We start from the raw sequence: 14,644 nt of genomic DNA on the forward strand, positions 1-14,644 counted from the left end.
TGGCTCGGTCAGAAATATTGTCTCAGAAATGTATCACGAATACACATAAAACAGACTTATGGTGACTGTATACACATGCATAATTATACACATATATAACTTAAATTCTGAATTGGATTTCTTCTCCTAAATAATTCAGGATAGATCAACGTGTATTCGTTTTGGCTGTATTTGCGTCAGGATTTAAAAGAAAATAAGGCAGAACATCAAAGTGTCCTAAGAAAAAAAAAAAAAAAAAATCCAATGGACCCCATTGGACCAGAATAACGTTAGATTTATCAGGACAACACAAGATAAAAGATAATCTTATCTATAAAATCTGATCACTTGAATGTGAAATATGTTGTATACAGAAATAATTGGACCGCCATGCTGCTACAAATGTGAATACGACTTTTTTTTTTCTTGTTGTTGTTTATTGGTATTGTGCTGAGTATACACATTGCGTTGACTTCTACCTTCTGCAAGGATAAGACGAAAGATGCTTTTAACAAGATCAATCCACTCAATTTAACCCCACTGATGTATTTTGACAGACAGCAGACAAACTTTTCAGATGAGTAAGGTTGTGTTATGCTTTGATGACACGAAAGTGAATGAGAAATAAGAGTGAGTCTTTTCTTTTTTCTTTTTTTTTCTTTTTTTTTCAGGTCATGCCAAATTCAGATCAATACGACTCGTTTCGAGCAAACAAGAACCAGAGAGCATCATGCTATCAAAGCGAAGCATTGTGAGTAACAAAATAAAGATCTACAGTGACATCTAATTCAGATGTAAAAGCTTTACTCTAAACCAGCGAGCGGTTGCTCAGTCAGACGCGTTTTAGGAAAACACCGCACATGCTGACAGTCAGAGATCCACAGTCTCAGATTCTGTGTGAGTTAAAAAAAATGAGCTAAAACGGAAAAAGGAGAATATTTTAATATCTGAAAACAAACCATATCTGAAGTCTTGTTCATTTATTCAATCTTAAACGGCTTGGCTGCTTTAGTAAATGATATATTTACATTAATTAATTATAAATGCCTGTTTTTTTGGACGGGGGGGGGGGGGGGTGGTGGTTCTGGCTGTATGAGCAGAACCGTGACATTTTCTCTGTGTACACAATCACGGTTAGTTTGATTACATTCACACATGTGAACACATTTTAATGTTACCTGTACGCATTCTTAACATTTCTGTACACATTTTAACGTCACCTGTATGCATTCTAATTTCAAAGCTACCAGGATGATCTAATAATATTCATATTGATATATTCATATTACTACACTGTGAACACACTATGAGCAACTGCAGCTGGTAGTGATAGTATTTAATCAACAAAAAAAGAAAAAAAAAAGGTACATATGAGCACATGAATCACCACCACCGCCATCATCATCATCATCATCATCATCATCATCATCTTTGGCCTCATTATGTCCTTCTTCCCCCAGTCAAGCTGTTAAGCAGAAAACTTGTGTACTGGTTGTGTCCTGGTGTTTTGTGTGGTTTTTTTCCCTCTTTTTTTCCTTATTGCCATTTTATCGTTGTACAAGTAAATGATTCAGTAAGAAGGTGATTAAAACACATTAATCTTCCAGAAGTCATCTTATAGGGAGCAATTTTATAAAAAAAATGTCAAAACTTTTTACACTATCACATTGAAAGGGCTCATTAGATATTCAGCAATAGGGCAGCTTTAAGAATCACCATGGTGACAAGTCCATTTGCTTTGCTCTTAATGAGCCTGTTATTTGGGGCCTTTACAACTCAAGACTCAGTGGGTTTCATTCTTACACCTACTTACACAAGCATTATAAGGACACATGTACTGTACACATGTACAGTACTTTCAAAAAGTATACACACTCTTGATACAGATGAGCAAAGAATGACTGAATTATATAAACTATACAAGTAATGAGCAAAATCTTTTGTCCGGCTTATGCTCAACCTATTGTTGAACCAATTATATTACTCAGATACTTAAAAGATAAATGTGCAGCTACTGCCTCAATTATTAAGAAGTCTCTAACCCCAGGAACAGTGCCTCATGCCCTTACAAACGTTGATACTCACCGCAAGGAGACAGACCATCTCCAGCTAGAAGCTGTTTTAATACACGGACACCATATATTTATTATCAAAGCATGGTGAGGTGTCCGGGATGATCATTAATATAGATTTAGCGCTTTGTGGGACAAGGTCAGAGCTCCATTTACAAGTCAGTTCTCTGTGATGTAGGGCAAAGACCATCCCCACATAGATTGTCTTCACCATAGGGGAGCTTGAAAAATCACATCAGATAGCATAAGGAATGCCATTTGGAATGAGAAGCTCTTATGACAAACCGTAGACAATGATCAAAGGCAGCGCTGCACTGCTAAGCCACACTTTTTTTTTTATTTCCCAGAACAAAGGATGGAAGCTACTCAATGAGCACATATAGAACTTCGACACCTTAGTGGAGTCAGTCATATTTAAAGGTATGGTTAGAGTCAAAGGAATTCCTCCCCTGTATCACTGACGTATTGGTACATTTAGGAACACCGCAAAATAAGATTGCTTTCTACACTAGATATGAAACGGGAAAATTACCAAACTAACTAAATGTCTTGTTAGATAGATGTTGTGCTCTGCATGTTCTCAAATACGGGCCTCAGAGTGTCAAGCAATGGTGAAATGACACTTTTTTTTTTATCGCAAAGTAAAAGTCGGACTGGGAAGGATGGAATAAGTCTCGTAAAGCTTATTTCGGTTAGTTTTTGTAGTATAAACTTTTCAAAGAGACTCGCCGCCTCACACTCTAATAACTTCTGTAATATGGTCGTAAATCAAGGCGACCCTTCACGGACCCTCCCGTCCACCCTCCGTTTTAAGAGCCAATCACCAACAGGGCAGCTCACATGGAACATTCATGTACGCCACCCCCACCCCCCCCCCCCCCCGCCCCCCCCTCCCCCGTTTACCTGGACAAGATTATAACTGTTAAAACACACACCTGCAGAGTTTTTGATGACTGCAAATGGTTTCATGCATACGTGCAAATATCACTTAACATCCAGAACGAATCTTGCAAGCGTGGCTCCACCACGTCGTATGTTCTGTAACGTGAATGAACAATGACCGAACAGTGACTCTGTGCCAACCTCATGCTTCTTGTCAGCCTTCACACATTGCTGAAATGAAGGCACTTCGGCCATAGAGAGAGAACTTTTGGTGACCTTGTAGCTGTTTGAACTGTGGTTGTAAACTGTAGTTAGAATAAATCCACTAGACCGTTAGAACTGTTATCATGTCAAGACCCTCTTTTTCATCTCATGAGTTATTCAAACGCTCTTCACTCTTATCATCTTGCTACAATTACAGGTTTGCCTTTTTACTGATTATTAGTTGGATTTGACCCATGTCCACTTGCTCTTATGTCACAGTCAAACTCTACTTATTCAAAGTTTTCATGACTTGCTTTGAATTTTGATTATCACATATTTATTTCGGGTTCTTAAAAAAGAATTTTAGAGGTAGTTAAGTGGACTGCCGCTTTGAATTATTGAAAGTAACATTATATTTATAATTAATCACAAATTAATTAAACAAAAGTGAAAATTAACCCGTATCCCTCATAACACATGTGTAGAGACATTCATGCATTGTTCTCTAAAATGATTCACTCTTACAGAATAAAAAGTTAACAGGGGCAACAGTACAAAATCATTTGGAGCACATCCTGCTCAACCCTGGAAACTGCACATGTATGTTCCATGCATCTTTATTAGGCATTTGTGTGGCTCTGATATGTTTAGGATCACTTAAGCTCTTGCTGACATGCCTCTGGTAAATAATGGCAGTATTAAATGTGTAACACCCACACAAATATGACTGCAGGAAAAATGTGTAGTTCTGAATTGCATTGACTCAATTACCTCGAACAATTTGCAGTCTGCTTAGACTCAAGCGGTGAGCATACTGTGTGTGTGTGTGTGTGTGTGTATAACATACAGAGAGAGACTGAGAGAGAGAGAGAGAGAGAGAGAGAGAGAGAGAGAGAGACAGCTATTGCATACATGCATGATAGTGCATGAGCATGCACGTGTATGTGTGCATTTTTTTGACACTGCATGTGTGTAGCAGACTGAAAATGGAGAGGGTATGCATACATTTCTCTATTGTCTATCTGATTGTATTGAAGTGAAAGAGTGTGAGGCAGGAGCAGCAGTCAATAGCATGAAATTGGAAACTATGAGCCTAGGTTTCAATCAGGAGGCGGAGGAGAAGGGCGGTGTTGCTATTGACTTACGATCCTGTCAGAATCCCTTGATTAAAAATATAGCGTGGTTCAATTTCACAGCATTGACTGGTTTATTGATTGCTATTTCTGTACTAGAGGTAGCTTTCACAAGAAATGAATTGTAGTTATTTGGACTGAGGGTGTGCATTACTGAGAACTGAAAATCGGCCATGGAAGGTATACCGTTTGAAGACATCTGCCTTGCAATAATTTTCTGGGGTTGCTGTGAAAACACACTGAGAATTATTAATTGTCTCTAGTATGGTTGTGGTCTTTGAGAGCACCTTTGCTGGACTTTTGTGTGTGTTTTTGAAAAAAGGAACTGCTTGGGAATACTTTTATAGCACTGATTAAGCAAGATGTGTATTAATATTCAAAATGAATCTATGAATTAATAAATCAAAACAAATACTAGATAAATATTTGTAGCATGTTGAGTGTACATATTCCAGTCTCAGATGTGCATGTGTGTTTGATGCAGTGTGTGGGTATGTGTCAGGCACTATGGGGATCGGTTTTATACCTGAATACTGAGGCAATCAGTGAAATGTGCACCAGACATAAATCTCACAACATAAGATATTTTTTTACCACAGGCTGTTTTTTAATGCAAAATAAATTCAGTCTATCAACAAAGGCAGAAGGATGCTGACACATGTCAACCATAATTGGTGTCATCTAAACAAAGTACTTGAATCAATCCGTTTAGATTTCTAAAGATTGGTCAAAATTTGAATGGATGCTAACATGCTATTGAACAGGGAATACAGGGCGGGGAGAGTAGAAAAGAGAGACTCGCTGGTCAACTCTTCGGCTGTTTGCACAATAAGCTCTGTTTTACTTGTAACCTTTGCACTCGATACACTGACACACTTAGTGCACTGGCGCATAGCTGTTGATGTTTGGTAGGCAGAAACCATGCTGTAAAAGTCACACTGTTTTATGAGTCGTTGACTCTGTCCATGGTGCTGAAATGTCTGAGGGTGAATGGGTATTGTCCTTGGTGTTAAAATGACTGGTGGAGATCTGGGTATTGTCCGTGGTGCTGAAATGATGAGGGAAGATGCACGCGCTGAGCAATGTGCCGCAGCCGTTCGCCATTTCTCTGAACCCCAGATGTTTCATAACCCAAAGGGATAAAGCGAGGAATTATGTGACAGTCTGGTAATAAAAATAAAGATGACAACAAAACATCTGTGAGAGTTATTTTCTTCAGTTTTTTGTTTTTTTTTTCAAAGGGGAAACTTGGGTCATTTCTCTCTCTCTCTCTCTCACACACACACACACACACACACACACACACACACACACACACTTTCTCAGATGTATGGCAACATTACAGACCAAGAGTCAGCTCATCACATTACATTTAGCCTACTTTGGCCATGCAACAGTTTCAAAACATATGAGGAGGACTTTCTCCAAAAGGTGTCACTGACATCTGGGTGTATGGGGAGCAGATGTTCATTCAGTAAGATGCATAATAACAAGAGTTTGCTAATCATAGCGGACAGACTGCTTTCATAGTCAAGGTATTCTCTCTCTCTTCTTGTGTTTGTGTGTGTGTGCGTGTGTGTGTGTGTCTGTGTGTCTGTGTGTATGTGTGTGTGACATGGTGAGTAGAGAAGTCTGGCATTTTCTATGGTCTGTCAGACACATTTGTCCATAATATGCAGCTAACAAACAAAAGGACCACTTAACAAATGAAAGGGTTGGGAGAAGTAGGGGAAATCTGAAATATAATCTGAAAGGGGAAATCTGAAATATGAATACATATGTAATACATGCATATGTGAATACATACATACATATGTGCGTGTGTGTGTGTGTGTGTATGTGTTTCTTTCTTTCTTTCTTTCTTTCTGAATATTGTTAAGAGTGGTTCATATGTACATACATATATACATATTTTGAATGAGATATATATATATATATATATATATATATATATATATATATATATAGAGAGAGAGAGAGAGAGAGAGAGAGAGAGAGAGAGAGAGAGAGAGAGAGAGAGAGAGAGATGTGTGTGTATGTGTGTGTGTCATTCAAAATATGTATGTACATACGAACCACTCTTAACAATATTCAGAAAGAAAGAAAGAAAGAAAGAAAGAATGTCATTTTTCAATCTTGTGCATCTCTGCTATGTTAAAGGGTTTAGAACATGTTGCTTTGAATGGGGAGTGTCTCCTGGTGTTTGTCTTTCTTTATTTATTCATTTAGGAGAAAGTATCAGGAGTCTCATATCACAGCAGTATGTTCAGCATTCTCTGTTCTGTCTTTCAAAAACACAACCGCTATGTTGTGCATGCGACAGTCATAAACACTGGCCGGACCAAACAGTAAAGCTACTGATCTTTGCAAACACATGCACCAACTCCCTCGAACACCCTTCAACAACCCCCCCCCCCCAAAAAAAAGATCTCCCTTTAAGTATTCTTGTATAAAATATTAAAAAATGTTGTACGTTTTACGACTAGTTTCACCTCCCTTTCCACTGGGAGAAAAACATGGCAGAGTGAGTGCGAAATCACAAGTCTGGAAAAACAGAACTCATTTGATTAGCCAACATTCATTCATCTCACGACGACCTGATGAGGAGGAACTTTGTCAGTTATGAGCTGTTATGCTTCTCACACAATTTACACAGTTCATTTTCCAGTAAAATGAAAGTACAACCTTCTAGTTTGAAGTTTTGGCTCGGATAATCACTTAATAAAACAACTGGTATTATAACTAATGGAGTGCTGGAGTTGTACTGCATTAAGAGAATTAACATGCATTGAAAGTAAGAGAACCAACATCAACTCTGGAGGCAATCTATTCTGGTTTCCATGGAAACCAGAGCATTTTTGTATTAGCTCTTGACCTTTATAGGATAGAATTGCTTGCAACATTTATACTCAAATTAATAAAAGCCTAAGGGTCCTTTGCGATGCAAGGCCAGATACGATCTAATAAACTAGCCTGTGAAGAAAAAAGGGGGAAAAACAACCTATTGGACAAGTATTTTTGTGTGAGTCCATCAATAATCACTATTCATATTGACAATTGGATATAGTCTTTTGTTTTTTGCTGGGTGGGGGAAGGGGGGTGTTGATTGTCGACTTAACACACCTGACAGTCTGTGCTTAGTGATAACAAAGAAGAGTGAACAGTGTAAGACAGGTATGTTTGTGATACTTTCTTGCACATAACGAGTACTCGCTTATACTCACTAATACTTACTAATGTAGTTGATAGCAAGACACTCATAACTTAAATGATTGAAAATCATGGTGAGTTAGTATGTTATCAAAAAAGAAAGCTTAAAAAAAAGATTTTGTGCAAAGGTTTGAGAGAATTGTGTCATTCATGTATAAGTTCATGGTACATATGGATATAGTAATCCAAAGATGTGTGTGTGTGTGTGTATCACATTTAGAAACCAAATAATGTGTGTCTACTCTCTGTATTACTTAAAACTGTAATCATGTATGACCTACCAATGTCAAGCACCATTTTCCCAGGCAAAACTATATATTTAAAATTCACCTTGTTCATTTTTTTAACCTCCTTAGGGTAAACACAACAGTCTGTGCTACCTCTGAGAATAATTCATGGTACTTGATTCAAGAATTTTCCGAGGGTATGTTTCCCAGATATATTAAAAATAAACTATTTAAACATCTTTCGGAAAAAATGTCACATTACCCTGTACCTAAGCCTAAGATGCATGAGAGAAATCAAATCACTTCTCATAACTACATTCAATATTTGATTATTAGAGCAACTTTTCTACTGAGGTATTCATGCAATGTATGAAACAGAGACAAAGCCTACTGCTATGGATTTTAGACCAATATTGGACTTAAAACCATGAATTAGACTTTGAGATCAAACTGAAGAGCTTAATATTTTATTGATTTAAAATATAAATCCAGACCCATTGTTTGGCCGCCAAGAATAGCTTCATAAATATGTCATTTGTGGCTGTAAGATACTGGTCTTGCTTCACACAAGTTGATATTTAAGATTAAGACCATTTTATCATCAGGGTACTCTAACTGACTATTAATGATGAGCTCCATGAAAAAGAATAACCATGCATGAAAAGGGCAGCGCTACACAGCATGTGCTTTTAAAAGCACACATAGAGAAGTAGTTATCAGATGCGTCTGTGGTAAACAGATACCCATTATTCAATGACAACGAGGCCTGCACTTCTGGCAAGCATCCTCACTTAGAACGAGATCGGTTTTTAAACTGAAACAGCAGCAGTTTACGCAGCCCAAATTCTGGTGTGGTTTTATTTTATGCCAGTTGGCATAAATGTGAACAAATATGTCAAATTCATCCTTGGCTAAATCTTGTAGCACATAATGTGGTTCGCTTTGGCTCGTTCCGTTCCGCTCCTGCTGCTACATTTGCTTGCTCAACGGTAAATGCCACACAACACCCACCTCACACACACCCACACACACACCACCCCACACCCCATCCTCAAGTCTAGCCTGAACTCATTGATGAAATATTGCATTGAATTTGTAATGAATCCACAATGGAGAGAGTGGACCTGCTTAATGGTGCAAACAGTCCTGTGATATCTATATCTAATGTACGCACCTTAACCGAATCTTAAGATTAAACCTCCAAAGTATTCCACTGTTAATCCAAAACAGTAATGTTTTTGTGAAGAAGTTGTACGTTGCTGTCCATGTGCACTCGGGAAGTGCTGAGGTGCTTATATATCAGTTGTAAGAGTAATGGGAGTAACCGTATAAATTGGAACCTTGTAGCTCTGTAAGACAGATCTTCTTTCAGTTGTAGATATAAAACATATATTAGGTACATGTATTAGATAAGTCAGGACCTGTAAGTGTTCTAATTTACAGAATGAGAAAGTCTGTGTATTGCCTATTTAAACAGATAAGCAACAGCAATGCTCAAAGTCTGCATATAATAAGTATAGTCTTTCTTTTCTGTGCTCCCTGGTAAAGTACTTCTTGTCTTAGTTCATTCATTCACGGCCTTTAGAGAAGTTTCTAACCACCGAAATGTTCTGGCTTTATAAAGTCAATTCTCTTAACACATTGAGGAGGAAAACACTATTGTAATGAACAGGCCCAGAGAGGGACACAGGGACAGGAGAGTCAATGCTAAAAATTAAGAGTTATTATCAGAGCAGGTTGAATGGGAGAAACTCAAAGTGAAAACCCAAAGTGCAAAGATAGAAAACTTAAAAGTTATAACTAAAAGTTTAAAATAGAGACAAAGTAGCCAACATGTTCTTGTCTCTTGCTTAATTACAGAGGTGTTCACAGCAGTTGAATAACAACAGCTTAACCCGTACTACACACACACACACAACAAATGCTACATTGCTTCAACACACTGGCCTACAGATTTCAAAAATTAGACTCTAACACACATACATATACTCTGGCACCCAGCACCAACAAAACAGACCCAGGGATTACAGTATAATAGGAGATAAATATTACATAGATTTGCGCAATGATAGAAAAAAAAAAAACATATAGCAAGTGATATTTATACTGTGCTAATTAACTATTAATCTTATGATTAAAAGAAAAAACACGCTTAAATAATAAATGAGTAACGAAATCTTGATCTTCAGCGCCCCCCCCCCCCAAGACAATAAACATGGTGGTTTGCTCCGCCCTCGCTCCAGGATCTCCATAAATAGGCTTTGTTTCCACCCGCACCCTCTTTTTCAGTTGACCCATCTGCAAAGGTGAAACATGCACACAGGCTAGCAAACACACAGCAGTACAGATCAGTTATCATAAACTACCATAAAACTAAGCTTGTGCACTCAACTTAGTTAAATGAGAGTAAACAAAGGGGTGTGGCTAAAAAACTGTGCAGTGACTTGTATTAAATAACATGCATATATGTTCATAATAGAAAACTGCACTGGTATGGCAGCCTACATGTGCAACTCACTATACACAGCTAGTGCTTGAAAGAAGCAGAAATGTTTAGTAAAATATTGTGTAACGCCATAGCATCCACGGGAGCATCGCGATTACATTTACTGAACCATAGCAAATTATCATTTCGATTTATGTTTTCTTAAATATCCTGTACACAGTTCCTGTGGCCCAGTTTTTTGTTTTTTTTTTTTTGTTTTTTTCTCATTCTCTGTTGAGAAAACTTTGTAGGGTAATTTAGACAAGTCAAGTGCTATTGTAAATCACAGATGTCTGAAGGAGGGAAAATGCTTAAGATGTCGAAAATTAGGTCAAATCCATAAGTCATTTCGTGCCATTCAAACAGGATAATTACTCCCAATCTGATTTCAGCCGAAATGAAACGGAAAAATCAACTGTCTGTTCTGATCATTGTGATGTGATTCAGTTTTTTTTTTTTTTTCTTTTTTTTTTAAGAGAGTTCTTCTTTTTCTCTTCCTTTTTCTTCCTCTTCATTTTATTTATTTATTTATTTATTTATTTATTTATTTACTACGTAGTGCAGTCCCTTTTTTTTCACTCAAAGTTTTTTTCTTGGATCAACAAGCACCAGAAAAAAAACCCTCTGTGCCAGTAAACAACGTGATTGCGCTGTGAAGTTTCACGGCCGCGTACTCAAGTGTTACGTAAGTTAATTTTCTGCATAGACCCGCAGGTGATGCAGTCACTACGTCTCCAAAAAAAAAAAAAAAAACCCCTTCTCAGGCCAGTAACACACCTACGACCCTTCACAGACTTATCTCTTTGGTGGTATTGACTTATATTTAATGATTTAATGCTTCCTAAGCAGGCTGGTTTAAAGTCATTACTAGTGCCACCCCTCACCGCCTCGTATTTCAGGTTCTGCTCTCTGACAATGACAGATAGTCCCAGATGAACATGGTAATGCCATTCAAAACCACAAATTCCTGTGGAACACAAGAGTTACAGCACTGGGGGGGGGGGGGGGGGGGGGGGGGGGGGGTAAGTAAATAAATAAATAAATGACCATACACAGAGAGTCTGGAAAATATGTTCTCAGCAAATAATGACAGCCATTAAATGGAAAGGACCATTTAGTTTCAATTTTCAGAACGGAGGGATGTTCATATTTTCGGAGAGTGCCACAATATGTTGCGGAGTGAGTGGCATGGCAAGAGCGTGTGTCAGTCAAGTGAGCGACTACTGCATAATGGGGGTCACGTCGTCCCGAATGCAAATGCGTCTTGTCGGAATGCAGCGTACAAAGTTGTCGGCAGATAGATGATCACAGACACAAACAAAACAGCTCTGAGCACCGACCTATTGCAAAATGTCTTGGGGGGGGGGGGGGGGGGGGTGTTCAGTTTTTCATTTAAGCATCGTATGGGGCATTTCAGAACAATGTAGCTTTCAACTTCTCTCTGAGCTCCTGCATGCAGTTTTTAAATATTTGTTACTTTAGTGAACAGATACTGTCTTTGAGAGGAATTCAAATGTAGCGCGGTGAGGAAAATGTATTTTAGATACATTAATGTTAAGTAATTAGTAGGTAATTTAAAGTTGATATAGTTCTTAGTTATTCATTAGAACTAGTTGATTCATTTTCAAAAAGAGAGTTCATGAATAAATTAGCAATAAGTTTAGATTATGTATTTGCCTAGAAAGTTCGATTGGGTCATTAATGGGAATTCTGGGATATGTATTTCATGTGTGTATGTATATGTGTTCCAAGTTCTGATTAATATTTGTTCTGATGTACTGATTTTATATGTTGTTTGAATGTATAAAATGTAGTATTTTTGTTATTTCAGTGTAGAAATATAGTTTATAATTAGTAGAGTTAATACCTATGACGTCAGAGGTCATGGAAGAGAGCAGAGAGAAGAAAGGCAGAGAGAGAAGAGCAGGTGCGCCATTGCGAGAGAGAGCCTGAGTTTTGTACAGTATAAATGTATAACGTGAACAACGTTGTAATTCTCGAATACTGCCTTTTAGTCTTTGGGTACTCGAACAGAATACCCATAAAGAGCAAGAAAGATAGTAGCGTGTTTTGTTGTTGGTAAGAAATAAGTCGACGGAGCCTTGCCGTTTAGCTTAACCTGTTGAGGATTGCTACGGAGGACTTTGCTGCTACTCGCGGAAAGACTGCTTCGGGATTTTGGATCTTTGCGGGATTTTGGTGCTTGTTGCTGTTGCTACGTGGGACATGCAGACATTGTCGGACCGGTAAACCACCCGAGACTGTGCTGGAATAAGGTACTGTGTGTGTTTTTTCCTTTTTGCTCGTTACCGAGTGAAGCGGCCATTTTGTGCTGGGCCACAGCGAACCCGAGCAACGACTCAGGCCTGCAACGGTTTTGTTTAGAGTCATTTGCCGGCTTAGGTCTAATCAGTGTGTGTGTGAGTCCGCGGCGTGTGAATGTGTTAATGAATGTTATGCTCATGTATTGTGTTGCTGAAAAATGTTATTATTTGTGATCATTGCTAAGGTAATGACTTGTTTTTTCACTGAGTGAATTTTGTTTAATAGTTCTGTAATACCAAATTTGATTGCTTGTGAATATTTTGGTTGTGTTGACATCTATTTTTTCAATAAGTAAATTGCTTTGCATTGAAATTTAAATCATTCGGTTTCTGGAGTTTATTGTTAAGTAAAGAACAAGAGTTTGGGGTTAGAAATTTACCATTTAAATTAACAGTGGCACATAAATTAATTTATAGGAGTAATACAAGAACCCAGGACGCCCTTTTAGTATCAGGCGTATGGTCTAGGGGCGTTACACAAAATGGAGGCACCGCTGGGATAATTTACCACTGTTAAATCCCCCTCTAAAGAAGTCATAGCTGTTAAAGAGAAGTTTATAGTTTCTAGTTGTTGCTTTGATATTGAACTCTGAGTATGGCGTTAGGAAGTAGCTCTGTTTTACAGGGTGAACTTGTGAATTGGTGCAGAGAAGCGCAGATTGATACAGACCATGCATTGTTACTGATTGGTGTTCCCGCTGAGGTTGAGGTAACCTGTATTGAAGACACGGTTCAAACTGTAAAAGTTTTGGGCAGAGTACGTGTCAGAGATACGAAGATAGGCCCAACTGCAACAAGTTTGTTGGTGCTATGTGAATGTCGTGAGAAGATAGATCCGACTCGTGTTCCCCCTGAGGTGTTGCCTATGGATAGTGAGGAGGCATGGAAGATTGTGGTTGTCGGAGAAACTGAGTCTGCCTCTGATGGCTTTGCTGCAAAACTTTCCAGACTTCTCCAGAGTGAAGGCAAATCTATGACTGATGTACAGGCTCTGCTTTCCCCTCTTTCGGTTAGCTCTCCTGAATCAGTTATACGTGCAGTTGGAGAACTGCTAGAAAAGACGACAAAACACTCCAGTGAGGGCACAGCTTACAGGCGTTTGCGTGTTTTCTCGGGTGTTGTTCCTACTCCGGCTGGAGAGGAAACAATGGAGAACTGGATGGAACAGGCTAAATTGATGATTGCAGAATGTGAATGTACTGAAAAGGAAAAGCGTAAGCGTATAGTTGAAAGTCTGAAGGGTCCCGCCCTGGAGATTGTCAAGGCTGTTAGATTGTCTGGTAATGATGCTAGTGCAGCAGAGTATCTACTAGCACTGGAAAGCGCGTTCGGGACATCTGAGTCCGGTGAAGATTTGTACTTCGCTTTCCGACTTCTTCGTCAAAATCCTGGTGAAGCTCTATCAGAGTTTCTCCGTCGAATGGAGAGGTCATTGACAAAGGTAGTACAGAAGGGAGGATTGCCACCTGGGCAAGTGGATAGAGCTAGGGTTGAGCAGCTCATCAGAGGGGCTGTAGAGTCTGACATGATGCTGCTTCAGTTAAGATTGAGAGAAAGGAGGGAATCGCCGCCCACTTTCTTGAGTCTCCTGAATGAGATCCGTGAGGAAGAGGAAAATGAGGCCAGAAGGCGCAAGTTGAATGCCACTGTGAAGCCTGTGCTCCCTCAAGATTCTTTACAGCCGAGCCAAACTGAGATCCAAGAGCTAAGAGCTGAGGTTAAAGAGCTGCGTGCCAGACTAGAAGGGTCATGTAACCCGCCTGCAGTGCCCAAAGCCCCAGAACCTAAAGTGAAGTATTCCGCTAAGAGTGCTGAGACTCTGCCAGACCCTGATGTGCAGGAGTTGAAGAAGCAAGTTCGGCAACTGCAACACCAGTTGACTGTTATGAGTGTAGAACATAGTTCATTGCCGAGGAGAAATCCAACTCAGCAGCACATCATGCGTTCCACTGAGAGAAGTAGGCCTTCTGTGAGCAATGATGATTATTTTTGTTATCGTTGCGGAGGTGATGGACACATTGCGAGCAGGTGTCAAGATCCAGAGAACCCCTCACAGGTGATTCGGAAGCTCATCCGTTCACTAAGGAGGGTCAAGGGTGGTAGAACTGAGCGGAGTCAAACCCAATCT

The sequence above is a fragment of the Chanos chanos genome, chromosome 1 (genome assembly GCF_902362185.1).
Source record: "Chanos chanos chromosome 1, fChaCha1.1, whole genome shotgun sequence".
NCBI lineage: Eukaryota > Metazoa > Chordata > Actinopteri > Gonorynchiformes > Chanidae > Chanos > Chanos chanos.